At 44.2% G+C, this 14,443-nt stretch overlaps 2 long non-coding RNA genes across 2 annotated transcripts; both read right to left on the bottom strand.

Annotated features, from left to right (window-relative positions):
- Positions 1–5,779: 5,779 nt before the first annotated feature.
- LOC142475559 (uncharacterized) lies at positions 5,780–7,355 on the bottom strand. Its single transcript, XR_012791002.1, has 3 exons — positions 7,107–7,355; positions 5,983–6,044; positions 5,780–5,878 (listed from the first exon to the last, which is right to left on the bottom strand). It is a non-coding gene; the product is annotated as an uncharacterized LOC142475559 (long non-coding RNA).
- Positions 7,356–11,938: 4,583 nt separating this feature from the next.
- LOC142475560 (uncharacterized) lies at positions 11,939–13,514 on the bottom strand. Its single transcript, XR_012791003.1, has 3 exons — positions 13,266–13,514; positions 12,142–12,203; positions 11,939–12,037 (listed from the first exon to the last, which is right to left on the bottom strand). It is a non-coding gene; the product is annotated as an uncharacterized LOC142475560 (long non-coding RNA).
- Between the last annotated feature and the right edge of the window lie 929 nt (positions 13,515–14,443).

The following is a 14,443-nucleotide window of genomic DNA, read 5'->3' on the forward strand; positions in this document are numbered from 1 at the left end:
GGGTATGCAGCAATCCCTGCACTGAGGTCCGAGGCGGCTCTGCATCGCTCGCACGCACTGTGGATGACCAAGCATGTGCCCATGATAATCATGGCCTTAGAGGGATGAGTGTGTCAGAGCCTAGAAGGGGCATATAAATATATAATGGAGGAGGGAGGAGGGAGGAGGAGGAGATGATAGCATTGTAAAAGTTAACAAGATAGTTAGTTTAAGCAGAAAGTGAGGAGAGGTTAGAGATAAGGGTAGATGTCAGAGGAGAGAGTTCAATTAAGCTGAGGTATCGAGTAGGACAGGGGTGAGGGGAATGAGAAGTGGTGGATGATGAGAGCAGAATAGGTCATGTACAAATAGACCTTGTTAGTCAGAGAGCAGACATTCCAGAGGGCACGTGAGAAGTGAAGAGTAAAGTGAGACATGGAATGTGGATTACATTAGATGGGTTAATACGCTTAGCAGGGAGGTGGAGAGAGAGAGGTAAGAGGCAGAGAGTGGTGCAGGGGTTGAGGAAGAGATGTTGCATGTACCTTATCAGAACATTAAAGAACATCAATTCACACTGGTGCAGAGTTGATGATGAATCCAGTTCACCTCCAATTCAATTTTAACAGAAATGTTTCATTCTTCATTACTGAAAAAAAAGAAAAGTTAAAAACATTTCATTACTATTTTCAAAATGGATTGAATTCCCCCAACAATGACTATGTGTTACCAATATATCCCTCTCAGTCCCACTGCAGCATATACTGTACCAGTGTGAAAGTAGGAAGGTACACAGTACCGGTAAAACAATACGTGCCGGTACTATGCACCATATGAATTATAAGGGGATGTAAATCTCCCAGTCTCTCTCCATATCCGCAACAGAGCGGGCTCCGGTCAGTGGCATGGATGCCCATATATGGGTATGCTCATATTTGGGCATCCCATGTCACTGACCGGAGCCGGCTCTGAGTATAGGGATATATGCGGAGACGCAGAGGTGCAAGGAAATGGGAGGAGGCACGGTGAGAAACAGGGAGAGACCACAGGAAGATAGAGGGCAACAACTTCCACAAGGTACTTGTATGGGTATAATTGTTTGTATTTTGTGCAGAGGGGGTAATTTCAGATAAAATACAATTCTCCACCCTCTACGAAACAATTCCACTTTGTTCAGTAAGCCAGAAAGTCTTGGTCCCATGTGGACTGAATTTAATGCAAATAAGGTCCTTAATACACAAGTAAAGAATAAAGTTACTTATTCTCTACTGTAAGAAGTGCCACATTGCCCACTATTTGGGTCCTGTGCCCAGATTGTGACCATGCATGGCAGAGGTGAGATTCCCCCAACTCCAATTTGCTACACTCTCCAAGAGAGATAATTGTGATCAGAGGTGGAACTAGGGGAGGGTGTGAGCAGGGTCACTGCCCAGGGAGTAACCTGACTGGGGGCACGGAAATCTCATTTAGTGCATATGTTGCGGCACTGCATTGATTGACCGGTCAATCTGCACTGCTGCCTGTCACAGTGACATCCTGATCGGGCACTGTGATCAGCTATAGCACTGACCCAGGTGAGATAGTTCAGCACTTTACAAGGAGGGAACAGATGTTGTGGGTGACAGATGCTGGAGGTAGGCCAAGACTGTTGGCCAGAGTAACGTGGAGACTTACTGCACTCTGCATGCCCATCCTCTCCCTGACATCAGGGGAAGGAAGTGGCCCTGGGGTGTGTGTAGGTATGCCAGATGTCAGTGTATGCATAAGTAAGTATGCCTGTGTAGTGGGAGGTGTAGGGGCGTTAAGCTGGAGGACTTAAAACAGGCACAAAAGCACATAGATACCTCTGATTATACCGCACCAAATGCTGATAATATCATGCTGTAGCTGCACTTTACAGAAGATGATGCAGATGTCATCATTGGTTGGTGGGTTCATTAAATCAATCCATCATATCATAACCACACTGTGCATATGATGTACTGAATCAGTAACACCAGGAAGACATCTCCATGTTAGGAGTAGAGTTGAAGTTAACAGAATATGTCCAGCACTGTGGTGTGTAGCCCATAAATAATAATTGTGCACATTACCAGAACAACATACTGTCAACTGCAAGATCATTTTGCTGCTTGTAGCGTATGCTCATCCTGTACAGTGTTGTAGTAGATCCGTCTCTTCAGTGTTCACTGCAACAAAAGTAAGACATTGCATTAATATTACAGACGTTTGGGGGCTGAAATCTCACTTCGCTGCGGACAATTTCCCTTTGCATAAGATTCTTGTGATTATGTCAATGATGATCAATAACTGCATCATAACACAGCCGCTCTATACAGAAGATGTACTTGCTCTCATTGGTCATTGAGGTAATACGTCACACAATGTACAGATATAGCAAGGATTATTTCTCCCACTTGTGCATTATGGCATTATGATGGGAAATGTTGTGAGATTCTGCATTATCAGCATCACTGAATCTTTTGGAAATTAAGTGATATTCTATGTTTTAATGCAATATTATGGATGATCAGCCGGTAAAATAATAAAAGCTTTCTGTATCTGTAGCCATGCTCTACCCATGATGTGCTGAATCAATGACTGCAGAGAGATTCAGAGTGGTAAACATGACTGGAACGCATGTCTAAATAATGGGCAGCAAAGCAGTGCAGAATAGGAGGTGAAAGTATTTAAAATGGAAGACCCTTAGCAGCTGTGTGGGGAGTAGACAGTACAGACTGACCAAGTAAATGGTAAAAGGAGTAACTTCAACATTACTTGGCTTTGTTCTCCACATTGAAGCTTTCCTCCTCTTTACATCACTAATACTGATGCCATGTGTAACCTGTACTGAGAGTTATATAATCTACTGGCCTAGATGAAACCATGTGATGCAAACATGGTCCATCCCACACCAGATTCATAGAATTGAACCACCTCAACCTTTCATAACAATCACATAGAACTGCAGCTGTGCGCTACTGCACATGTTCTTGTTATGAATGGTAGTAGATGTGGTCCTTGGGTCTTTACTTCATACTGTAGCCACACTCTACTCATGATGTATTGAATCAATGAAAACTTGCATGGTTCAGATCACAGGAAGGGGTAGAGTAGAGATGAAAATGTTCAATGTGAAACCCGTAGCAGCCGGATTGTGTGGAGTCAATAAAACGACAAATACTAAATGGTAAATGAGAAATATACACATTGCTTATCTGTCTCTGTGTAGTAATTTTCATTCTGTTCAACTGTCCTTCAAATTTTCTCTTTTGCAAGAAAAGGAACACATGGCTTCAATATTCACTTCTGTTCTGCAGTCATCCCTCCTGAAATAAAAGTTAAGCATTGCATTGTTATTATGATAATACATACAATAAACCTTGCTCCAAACCATTTGATGCAAAGCAAATCCACCTCCCACCCACAGCTGTGCTCCGTCTAGAGCATGCATGTCAAACTCCAGTCCTCGAGGGTCCCAAACAGGCCAGGTTTTCAGTAGGGATATCCTGGAAACCTGGCCTGTTTGCTGCCCTCGAGGACTGGAGTTTGACATCCTTGTTCTTGAGCTTCTACCACGCAAGTCATCCATGTGAGTGACACTGTACTGCAGTCCTGGTCTGCACACAATCTACTGAATCAATGACATCACACTGTAAAGGCAATCTACAAGATGTATTAGTTGTCCACACTTCCGAAATGTTACTTTTATGTCCAAATCACTTATTCCCATGACCTGATATTTGTATTTGTTATTTATAGGATTGTCACAAAGAGTTGATGAGGTCACCAAATGATAGTATGTAGAGAGAAAGAGAGATCTCAGAACAGAGCCCTGATGTATACCCACAGACAGATCAATAGAAGACGAAGACATGTTAGCAACAGAGATGGAGAATGTGTGACAGGAAAGTTATGATGAAAACCAGGATAGAACTGTGTTACGGATACCAAGAGAGAGTTTAGAATATGAAGGAGGAGAGTGATTGAGAGCATCAAACGCAGCAGATAGATCAAGTAGGATTAGTAGGGAAAAGTGACCTTGGGAATTTGCTTTAAGCACAGTCTGTAGAACGAGCTGTACGAAAGGCAGGTTGTAAAGGATCCAGGAGGGCATGTGATTTAAGAATGTTGACATTCTAGCAATTAGGAGACAAACAGCAGGAGGGATATAGGGCGGTAGTTAGTAAGGCACATAGGGTGTAGGTTGTTTCTGAGAAAAGGGTGACCACTACAGGCTTAAAGTAAGAGGGTAAAGAGCCAGAGAATAGGGAGGACTTGAAGATGTGGGTGAGAGTGGGGACTAAGAGATGCAGTAAGGTGTGAGGGGATACGATCTAGAGGGCATGTGGTAGAGGGAGAAGAGAAGATGATTAGCTTCCAGCTCTGTAAGAGAAGAAAATGAGTCAAATGCAGAAGGAGAATTAGGTAGAAGGAGAGAAGGGGGAAGGGACAGAAGGAATCTCCTTGTGGGTGGCATCCACCTTGCCTCTGAAGTAGTCAAATGCTTGAGGAGAAGTGAAGGAAGGATGGCAAGTGTGAGAAGAAGGTTAGTGGAGGGAGTCAAATACAGGGGAAAAAAGACAGCGTAAATTAAATTTGTGTGTTGATGAATGTGGAAAAAAAAGTAGTGTGGTTTGGCCCCAGAGAGCAGCTTTATACAGGACTGGAGACATTTTTACTGTAGAAAAATCAAACATCAAGTGTGAGATTTCCTTCATAGGCATTAAGAACAGTGAGTGGAAGTGTGATGAACATGTTTGGGAATTTAGCCAAGGGTGTGGGTTAGAGGGACGTGTGTGTCAGAGCTTGAAGGGGCATATAGAGGATAGCATTGTAAGAGTTAATAAGATTGTCAGTTTAAGCAGAAAGAGAGAGAGAGAGCAGAGAGGTTAGAGTAGATGTCAGAGGAGAGTTTAATTAAGCAGAGGAAAATCAGTGGGACAGGTAAGATGGGGTGAGGGGAATGACTGATTGTGAATGATGAGAGCAGAAGAGGTCATGTACAACTAGAGCCTTGTTAGTCAGAGAACGGACATTCCAGAGGGCATAGGAGAAGGGAAGAGAAAAGTAAGGAAAGGAATGTGGATTACATTAGATAGGTTAACACTCTTAGCAGGGAGGCAGAGGCAGGGAGACCCGATGTGTATATGAGCAGGTTCAAGATTATAAGAGATATCCCACACATCAGCAAACATAGAAGGAGACACAGAGATAGGTGTAGAGAGAGACAGATAGGCGCAGAGAGAGAGGGGGCGCAGAGAGAGAGGGGGCGCAGAGAGAGAGGGGGCGCAGAGAGAGAGGGGGCGCAGAGAGAGAGGGGGCGCAGAGAGAGAGGGGGCGCAGAGAGAGAGGGGGCGCAGAGAGAGAGGGGGCGCAGAGAGAGAGGGGGCGCAGAGAGAGAGGGGGCGCAGAGAATAGGATGTACATGAGTGCTTTTCATTGAGCAGTGCAGAAATAGCTGCAATAGAGGTCTGTACAAATGGTGCAGTGTGTAGACACATGCAAAGGTAGGGGAAGGAAAGAGGAGAACATGTGGATAAAAGCAGGAGTGTGGAAGTTAGAGAAATTAGAAAAGTTTAACAGAAAAGTGAGGAAACAGCAAGCAGAGAGAACAAGAGAGAGGTTACATTGGGATGACGTTCTTTGGTAGAGAGAAAATGCTAGGAGAGAGCTTTCAAATATTAGAGGACATGACTTGAAGGAGCAAATGTATAAATCAAAACCTGAGGGGGAGGTATAGCACGAAAGCTTGCACAGCAGATTATAGTCTTAAAGTTGCGTGTACCTCTCAGGGCATTCAAGAAGGTAAATTCTCACAAGTGCAGAGTTCATGATGAAATGCTGAATCCAGTTCCCCTCCAATTTAATTTTAATATAACTTATCCATTCTTCATTACTGCAAAAAGCAAACAAAACAAAACCACATTGCATTACTATTTTCAAAATGGATTGAATGGCATATTCAACAGTGACTGTGTGATGCCAATATTCCCCACTCACTCGTAGTGAAGCACTTATTGTACTAGTGTTGAAAGTAGGCCGGTAGAGTCAGGTACGCATTACTGAAAAAACAATAAGTGCGCGTCGTAAGTACCAGCTCCGCAACAGTGCGGGCATCACATTAGTGACGTGGATGAACATATATGGATAAGCCCATATTAAGGCATCACGTGACCAGAGCCGTCACTGACTGGGTATACGTAAAGACGCAGGGAGATGCAAGGAAAGGGAGGGAGAGAGACAGGGAGAAGATGTGAAACGGAGGAAGGCACGGATGGAGGGAGTTCTTCCGAGCTTCTGCGGGCCTCTCTCTTTCACTGGTGCATGCCGGGAGCTGGTCCCAACATCCACAAAGTGTGTGTGTATTATTGGTTGTATTTTATGGGGGTAGGAGGGTAGTGTGTATATTGTGTGTGTGGGAGTATTATATTGTGTGTAGAGGTGCAGAGGAGAGTACTAGATTGTGTATCTTGTGTAAGGGTGTTGTGTATATTGTGTTTGGAGCTATAATATTATTGGAGAGATTAGTATTGAGGAGGTATTATAGTGTGTATTGTGGGGAGTATTAGTGTGTGTATTGTTTGTGGGTGACAGATGCTGGGGTATGCAGCAATCCCTGCACTGAGGTCCGAGGCGGCTCTGCATCGCTCGCACGCACTGTGGATGACCAAGCATGTGCCCATGATAATCATGGCCTTAGAGGGATGAGTGTGTCAGAGCCTAGAAGGGGCATATAAATATATAATGGAGGAGGGAGGAGGGAGGAGGAGGAGATGATAGCATTGTAAAAGTTAACAAGATAGTTAGTTTAAGCAGAAAGTGAGGAGAGGTTAGAGATAAGGGTAGATGTCAGAGGAGAGAGTTCAATTAAGCTGAGGTATCGAGTAGGACAGGGGTGAGGGGAATGAGAAGTGGTGGATGATGAGAGCAGAATAGGTCATGTACAAATAGACCTTGTTAGTCAGAGAGCAGACATTCCAGAGGGCACGTGAGAAGTGAAGAGTAAAGTCAGACATGGAATGTGGATTACATTAGATGGGTTAATACGCTTAGCAGGGAGGTGGAGAGAGAGAGGCAAGAGGCAGAGAGTGGTGTAGGGGTTGAGGAAGAGATGTTGCATGTACCTTATCAGAACATTAAAGAACATCAATTCACACTGGTGCAGAGTTGATGATGATTCCAGTTCACCTCCAATTCAATTTTAACAGAACTTTTTCATTCTTCATTACTGCAAAAAAAAAAAGTATAAAACATTGCATTACTATTTTCAAAATGGATTGAATTCCCCCAACAATAACTATGTGTTACCAATATATCCCTCTCAGTCCCACTGCAGCACATACTGTACCAGTGTGAAAGTAGGAAGGTACACAGTAACGGTAAAACAATACGTGCCGGTACTATGCACCATATGAATTATAAGGGGATGTAAATCTCCCAGTCTCTCTCCATATCCGCAACAGAGTGGGCTCCGGTCAGTGGCATGGATGCCCATGTATGGATATGCTCATATTTGGGCATCCCATGTCACTGACCGGAGCCGGCTCTGAGTATAGGGATATATGCGGAGACGCAGAGGTGCAAGGAAATGGGAGGAGGCACGGTGAGAAACAGGGAGAGACCACAGGAAGATAGAGGGCAACAACTTCCACAAGGTACATGTATGTGTATAATTGTTTGTATTTTGTGCAGAGGGGGTAATTTCAGATAAAATACAATTCTCCACCCTCTACGAAACAATTCCACTTTGTTCAGTAAGCCAGAAAGTCTTGGTCCCATGGGGACTGAATTTTAATGCAAATAAGGTCCTTAATACACAAGTAAAGAATATAGTTACTTATTCTCTACTGTAAGAAGTGCCACATTGCCCACTATTTGGGTCCTGTGCCCAGATTGTGACCATGCATGGCAGAGGTGAGATTCCACCAACACCAATTTGCTACACTCTCCAAGAGAGATAATTGTGGTCAGAGGTGGAACTAGGGGAGGGGGTGAGCAGGGTCACTGCCCAGGGAGTAACCTGACAGGGGGCACGGAAATCTCATTTAGTGCATATGGTGCGGCACTGCATTGATTGACCGGTCAATCTGCACTGCTGCCTGTCACAGTGACATCATGATCGGGCACTGTGATCAGCTATAGCACTGACCCAGGTGAGATAGTTCAGCACTTTACAAGGAGGGAACAGATGTTGTGGGTGACAGATGCTGGGGGTAGGCCAAGACTGTTGGCCAGAGTAACGTGGAGACTTACTGCACTCTGCATGCCCATCCTCTCCCTGACATCAGGGGAAGGAAGTGGCCCTGGGGTGTGTGTAGGTATGCCAGATGTCAGTGTATGCATAAGTAAGTATGTCTGTGTAGTGGGAGGTGTAGGGGCGTTAAGCTGGAGGACTTAAAACAGGCACACATCTCACTTCGCTGCGGACAATTTCCCTTTGCATAAGATTCTTGTGATTATGTCAATGATGATCAATAACTGCATCATAACACAGCCGCTCTATACAGAAGATGTACTTGCTATCAATGGTCATGGAGGTAATACGTCACACAATGTACAGATACAGTATAGCAAGGATTATTTCTTCCTCTGGTGCATTATGGCATTATGATGGGAAATGTTGTGAGATTCTGCATTATCAGCATCACTGAATCTTTTGGAAATTAAGTGATATTCTATGTTTTAATGCAATATTATGGATGATCAGCCGGTAAAATAATAAAAGCTTTCTGTATCTGTAGCCATGCTCTACCCATGATGTGCTGAATCAATGACTGCAGAGAGATTCAGAGTGGTAAACATGACTGGAACGCATGTCTAAATAATGGGCAGCAAAGCAGTGCAGAATAGGAGGTGAAAGTATTTAAAATGGAAGACCCTTAGCAGCTGTGTGGGGAGTAGACAGTACAGACTGACCAAGTAAATGGTAAAAGGAGTAACTTCAACATTACTTGGCTTTGTTCTCCACATTGAAGCTTTCCTCCTCTTTACATCACTAATACTGATGCCATGTGTAACCTGTACTGAGAGTTATATAATCTACTGGCCTAGATGAAACCATGTGATGCAAACATGGTCCATCCCACACCAGATTCATAGAATTGAACCACCTCAACCTTTCATAACAATCACATAGAACTGCAGCTGTGCGCTACTGCACATGTTCTTGTTATGAATGGTAGTAGATGTGGTCCTTGGGTCTTTACTTCATACTGTAGCCACACTCTACTCATGATGTATTGAATCAATGAAAACTTGCATGGTTCAGATCACAGGAAGGGGTAGAGTAGAGATGAAAATGTTCAATGTGAAACCCGTAGCAGCCGGATTGTGTGGAGTCAATAAAACGACAAATACTAAATGGTAAATGAGAAATATACACATTGCTTATCTGTCTCTGTGTAGTAATTTTCATTCTGTTCAACTGTCCTTCAAATTTTCTCTTTTGCAAGAAAAGGAACACATGGCTTCAATATTCACTTCTGTTCTGCAGTCATCCCTCCTGAAATAAAAGTTAAGCATTGCATTGTTATTATGATAATACATACAATAAACCTTGCTCCAAACCATTTGATGCAAAGCAAATCCACCTCCCACCCACAGCTGTGCTCCGTCTAGAGCATGCATGTCAAACTCCAGTCCTCGAGGGTCCCAAACAGGCCAGGTTTTCAGTAGGGATATCCTGGAAACCTGGCCTGTTTGCTGCCCTCGAGGACTGGAGTTTGACATCCTTGTTCTTGAGCTTCTACCACGCAAGTCATCCATGTGAGTGACACTGTACTGCAGTCCTGGTCTGCACACAATCTACTGAATCAATGACATCACACTGTAAAGGCAATCTACAAGATGTATTAGTTGTCCACACTTCCGAAATGTTACTTTTATGTCCAAATCACTTATTCCCATGACCTGATATTTGTATTTGTTATTTATAGGATTGTCACAAAGAGTTGATGAGGTCACCAAATGATAGTATGTAGAGAGAAAGAGAGATCTCAGAACAGAGCCCTGATGTATACCCACAGACAGATCAATAGAAGACGAAGACATGTTAGCAACAGAGATGGAGAATGTGTGACAGGAAAGTTATGATGAAAACCAGGATAGAACTGTGTTACGGATACCAAGAGAGAGTTTAGAATATGAAGGAGGAGAGTGATTGAGAGCATCAAACGCAGCAGATAGATCAAGTAGGATTAGTAGGGAAAAGTGACCTTGGGAATTTGCTTTAAGCACAGTCTGTAGAACGAGCTGTACGAAAGGCAGGTTGTAAAGGATCCAGGAGGGCATGTGATTTAAGAATGTTGACATTCTAGCAATTAGGAGACAAACAGCAGGAGGGATATAGGGCGGTAGTTAGTAAGGCACATAGGGTGTAGGTTGTTTCTGAGAAAAGGGTGACCACTACAGGCTTAAAGTAAGAGGGTAAAGAGCCAGAGAATAGGGAGGACTTGAAGATGTGGGTGAGAGTGGGGACTAAGAGATGCAGTAAGGTGTGAGGGGATACGATCTAGAGGGCATGTGGTAGAGGGAGAAGAGAAGATGATTAGCTTCCAGCTCTGTAAGAGAAGAAAATGAGTCAAATGCAGAAGGAGAATTAGGTAGAAGGAGAGAAGGGGGAAGGGACAGAAGGAATCTCCTTGTGGGTGGCATCCACCTTGCCTCTGAAGTAGTCAAATGCTTGAGGAGAAGTGAAGGAAGGATGGCAAGTGTGAGAAGAAGGTTAGTGGAGGGAGTCAAATACAGGGGAAAAAAGACAGCGTAAATTAAATTTGTGTGTTGATGAATGTGGAAAAAAAAGTAGTGTGGTTTGGCCCCAGAGAGCAGCTTTATACAGGACTGGAGACATTTTTACTGTAGAAAAATCAAACATCAAGTGTGAGATTTCCTTCATAGGCATTAAGAACAGTGAGTGGAAGTGTGATGAACATGTTTGGGAATTTAGCCAAGGGTGTGGGTTAGAGGGACGTGTGTGTCAGAGCTTGAAGGGGCATATAGAGGATAGCATTGTAAGAGTTAATAAGATTGTCAGTTTAAGCAGAAAGAGAGAGAGAGAGCAGAGAGGTTAGAGTAGATGTCAGAGGAGAGTTTAATTAAGCAGAGGAAAATCAGTGGGACAGGTAAGATGGGGTGAGGGGAATGACTGATTGTGAATGATGAGAGCAGAAGAGGTCATGTACAACTAGAGCCTTGTTAGTCAGAGAACGGACATTCCAGAGGGCATAGGAGAAGGGAAGAGAAAAGTAAGGAAAGGAATGTGGATTACATTAGATAGGTTAACACTCTTAGCAGGGAGGCAGAGGCAGGGAGACCCGATGTGTATATGAGCAGGTTCAAGATTATAAGAGATATCCCACACATCAGCAAACATAGAAGGAGACACAGAGATAGGTGTAGAGAGAGACAGATAGGCGCAGAGAGAGAGGGGGCGCAGAGAGAGAGGGGGCGCAGAGAGAGAGGGGGCGCAGAGAGAGAGGGGGCGCAGAGAGAGAGGGGGCGCAGAGAGAGAGGGGGCGCAGAGAGAGAGGGGGCGCAGAGAGAGAGGGGGCGCAGAGAGAGAGGGGGCGCAGAGAATAGGATGTACATGAGTGCTTTTCATTGAGCAGTGCAGAAATAGCTGCAATAGAGGTCTGTACAAATGGTGCAGTGTGTAGACACATGCAAAGGTAGGGGAAGGAAAGAGGAGAACATGTGGATAAAAGCAGGAGTGTGGAAGTTAGAGAAATTAGAAAAGTTTAACAGAAAAGTGAGGAAACAGCAAGCAGAGAGAACAAGAGAGAGGTTACATTGGGATGACGTTCTTTGGTAGAGAGAAAATGCTAGGAGAGAGCTTTCAAATATTAGAGGACATGACTTGAAGGAGCAAATGTATAAATCAAAACCTGAGGGGGAGGTATAGCACGAAAGCTTGCACAGCAGATTATAGTCTTAAAGTTGCGTGTACCTCTCAGGGCATTCAAGAAGGTAAATTCTCACAAGTGCAGAGTTCATGATGAAATGCTGAATCCAGTTCCCCTCCAATTTAATTTTAATATAACTTATCCATTCTTCATTACTGCAAAAAGCAAACAAAACAAAACCACATTGCATTACTATTTTCAAAATGGATTGAATGGCATATTCAACAGTGACTGTGTGATGCCAATATTCCCCACTCACTCGTAGTGAAGCACTTATTGTACTAGTGTTGAAAGTAGGCCGGTAGAGTCAGGTACGCATTACTGAAAAAACAATAAGTGCGCGTCGTAAGTACCAGCTCCGCAACAGTGCGGGCATCACATTAGTGACGTGGATGAACATATATGGATAAGCCCATATTAAGGCATCACGTGACCAGAGCCGTCACTGACTGGGTATACGTAAAGACGCAGGGAGATGCAAGGAAAGGGAGGGAGAGAGACAGGGAGAAGATGTGAAACGGAGGAAGGCACGGATGGAGGGAGTTCTTCCGAGCTTCTGCGGGCCTCTCTCTTTCACTGGTGCATGCCGGGAGCTGGTCCCAACATCCACAAAGTGTGTGTGTATTATTGGTTGTATTTTATGGGGGTAGGAGGGTAGTGTGTATATTGTGTGTGTGGGAGTATTATATTGTGTGTAGAGGTGCAGAGGAGAGTACTAGATTGTGTATCTTGTGTAAGGGTGTTGTGTATATTGTGTTTGGAGCTATAATATTATTGGAGAGATTAGTATTGAGGAGGTATTATAGTGTGTATTGTGGGGAGTATTAGTGTGTGTATTGTTTGTGGGTGACAGATGCTGGGGTATGCAGCAATCCCTGCACTGAGGTCCGAGGCGGCTCTGCATCGCTCGCACGCACTGTGGATGACCAAGCATGTGCCCATGATAATCATGGCCTTAGAGGGATGAGTGTGTCAGAGCCTAGAAGGGGCATATAAATATATAATGGAGGAGGGAGGAGGGAGGAGGAGGAGATGATAGCATTGTAAAAGTTAACAAGATAGTTAGTTTAAGCAGAAAGTGAGGAGAGGTTAGAGATAAGGGTAGATGTCAGAGGAGAGAGTTCAATTAAGCTGAGGTATCGAGTAGGACAGGGGTGAGGGGAATGAGAAGTGGTGGATGATGAGAGCAGAATAGGTCATGTACAAATAGACCTTGTTAGTCAGAGAGCAGACATTCCAGAGGGCACGTGAGAAGTGAAGAGTAAAGTCAGACATGGAATGTGGATTACATTAGATGGGTTAATACGCTTAGCAGGGAGGTGGAGAGAGAGAGGCAAGAGGCAGAGAGTGGTGTAGGGGTTGAGGAAGAGATGTTGCATGTACCTTATCAGAACATTAAAGAACATCAATTCACACTGGTGCAGAGTTGATGATGATTCCAGTTCACCTCCAATTCAATTTTAACAGAACTTTTTCATTCTTCATTACTGCAAAAAAAAAAAGTATAAAACATTGCATTACTATTTTCAAAATGGATTGAATTCCCCCAACAATAACTATGTGTTACCAATATATCCCTCTCAGTCCCACTGCAGCACATACTGTACCAGTGTGAAAGTAGGAAGGTACACAGTAACGGTAAAACAATACGTGCCGGTACTATGCACCATATGAATTATAAGGGGATGTAAATCTCCCAGTCTCTCTCCATATCCGCAACAGAGTGGGCTCCGGTCAGTGGCATGGATGCCCATGTATGGATATGCTCATATTTGGGCATCCCATGTCACTGACCGGAGCCGGCTCTGAGTATAGGGATATATGCGGAGACGCAGAGGTGCAAGGAAATGGGAGGAGGCACGGTGAGAAACAGGGAGAGACCACAGGAAGATAGAGGGCAACAACTTCCACAAGGTACATGTATGTGTATAATTGTTTGTATTTTGTGCAGAGGGGGTAATTTCAGATAAAATACAATTCTCCACCCTCTACGAAACAATTCCACTTTGTTCAGTAAGCCAGAAAGTCTTGGTCCCATGGGGACTGAATTTTAATGCAAATAAGGTCCTTAATACACAAGTAAAGAATATAGTTACTTATTCTCTACTGTAAGAAGTGCCACATTGCCCACTATTTGGGTCCTGTGCCCAGATTGTGACCATGCATGGCAGAGGTGAGATTCCACCAACACCAATTTGCTACACTCTCCAAGAGAGATAATTGTGGTCAGAGGTGGAACTAGGGGAGGGGGTGAGCAGGGTCACTGCCCAGGGAGTAACCTGACAGGGGGCACGGAAATCTCATTTAGTGCATATGGTGCGGCACTGCATTGATTGACCGGTCAATCTGCACTGCTGCCTGTCACAGTGACATCATGATCGGGCACTGTGATCAGCTATAGCACTGACCCAGGTGAGATAGTTCAGCACTTTACAAGGAGGGAACAGATGTTGTGGGTGACAGATGCTGGGGGTAGGCCAAGACTGTTGGCCAGAGTAACGTGGAGACTTACTGCACTCTGCATGCCCATCCTCTCCCTGACATCAGGGGAAGGAAGTGGC

This window comes from Ascaphus truei, unplaced genomic scaffold (assembly GCF_040206685.1).
Source record: "Ascaphus truei isolate aAscTru1 unplaced genomic scaffold, aAscTru1.hap1 HAP1_SCAFFOLD_1267, whole genome shotgun sequence".
NCBI classification, from domain to species: domain Eukaryota; kingdom Metazoa; phylum Chordata; class Amphibia; order Anura; family Ascaphidae; genus Ascaphus; species Ascaphus truei.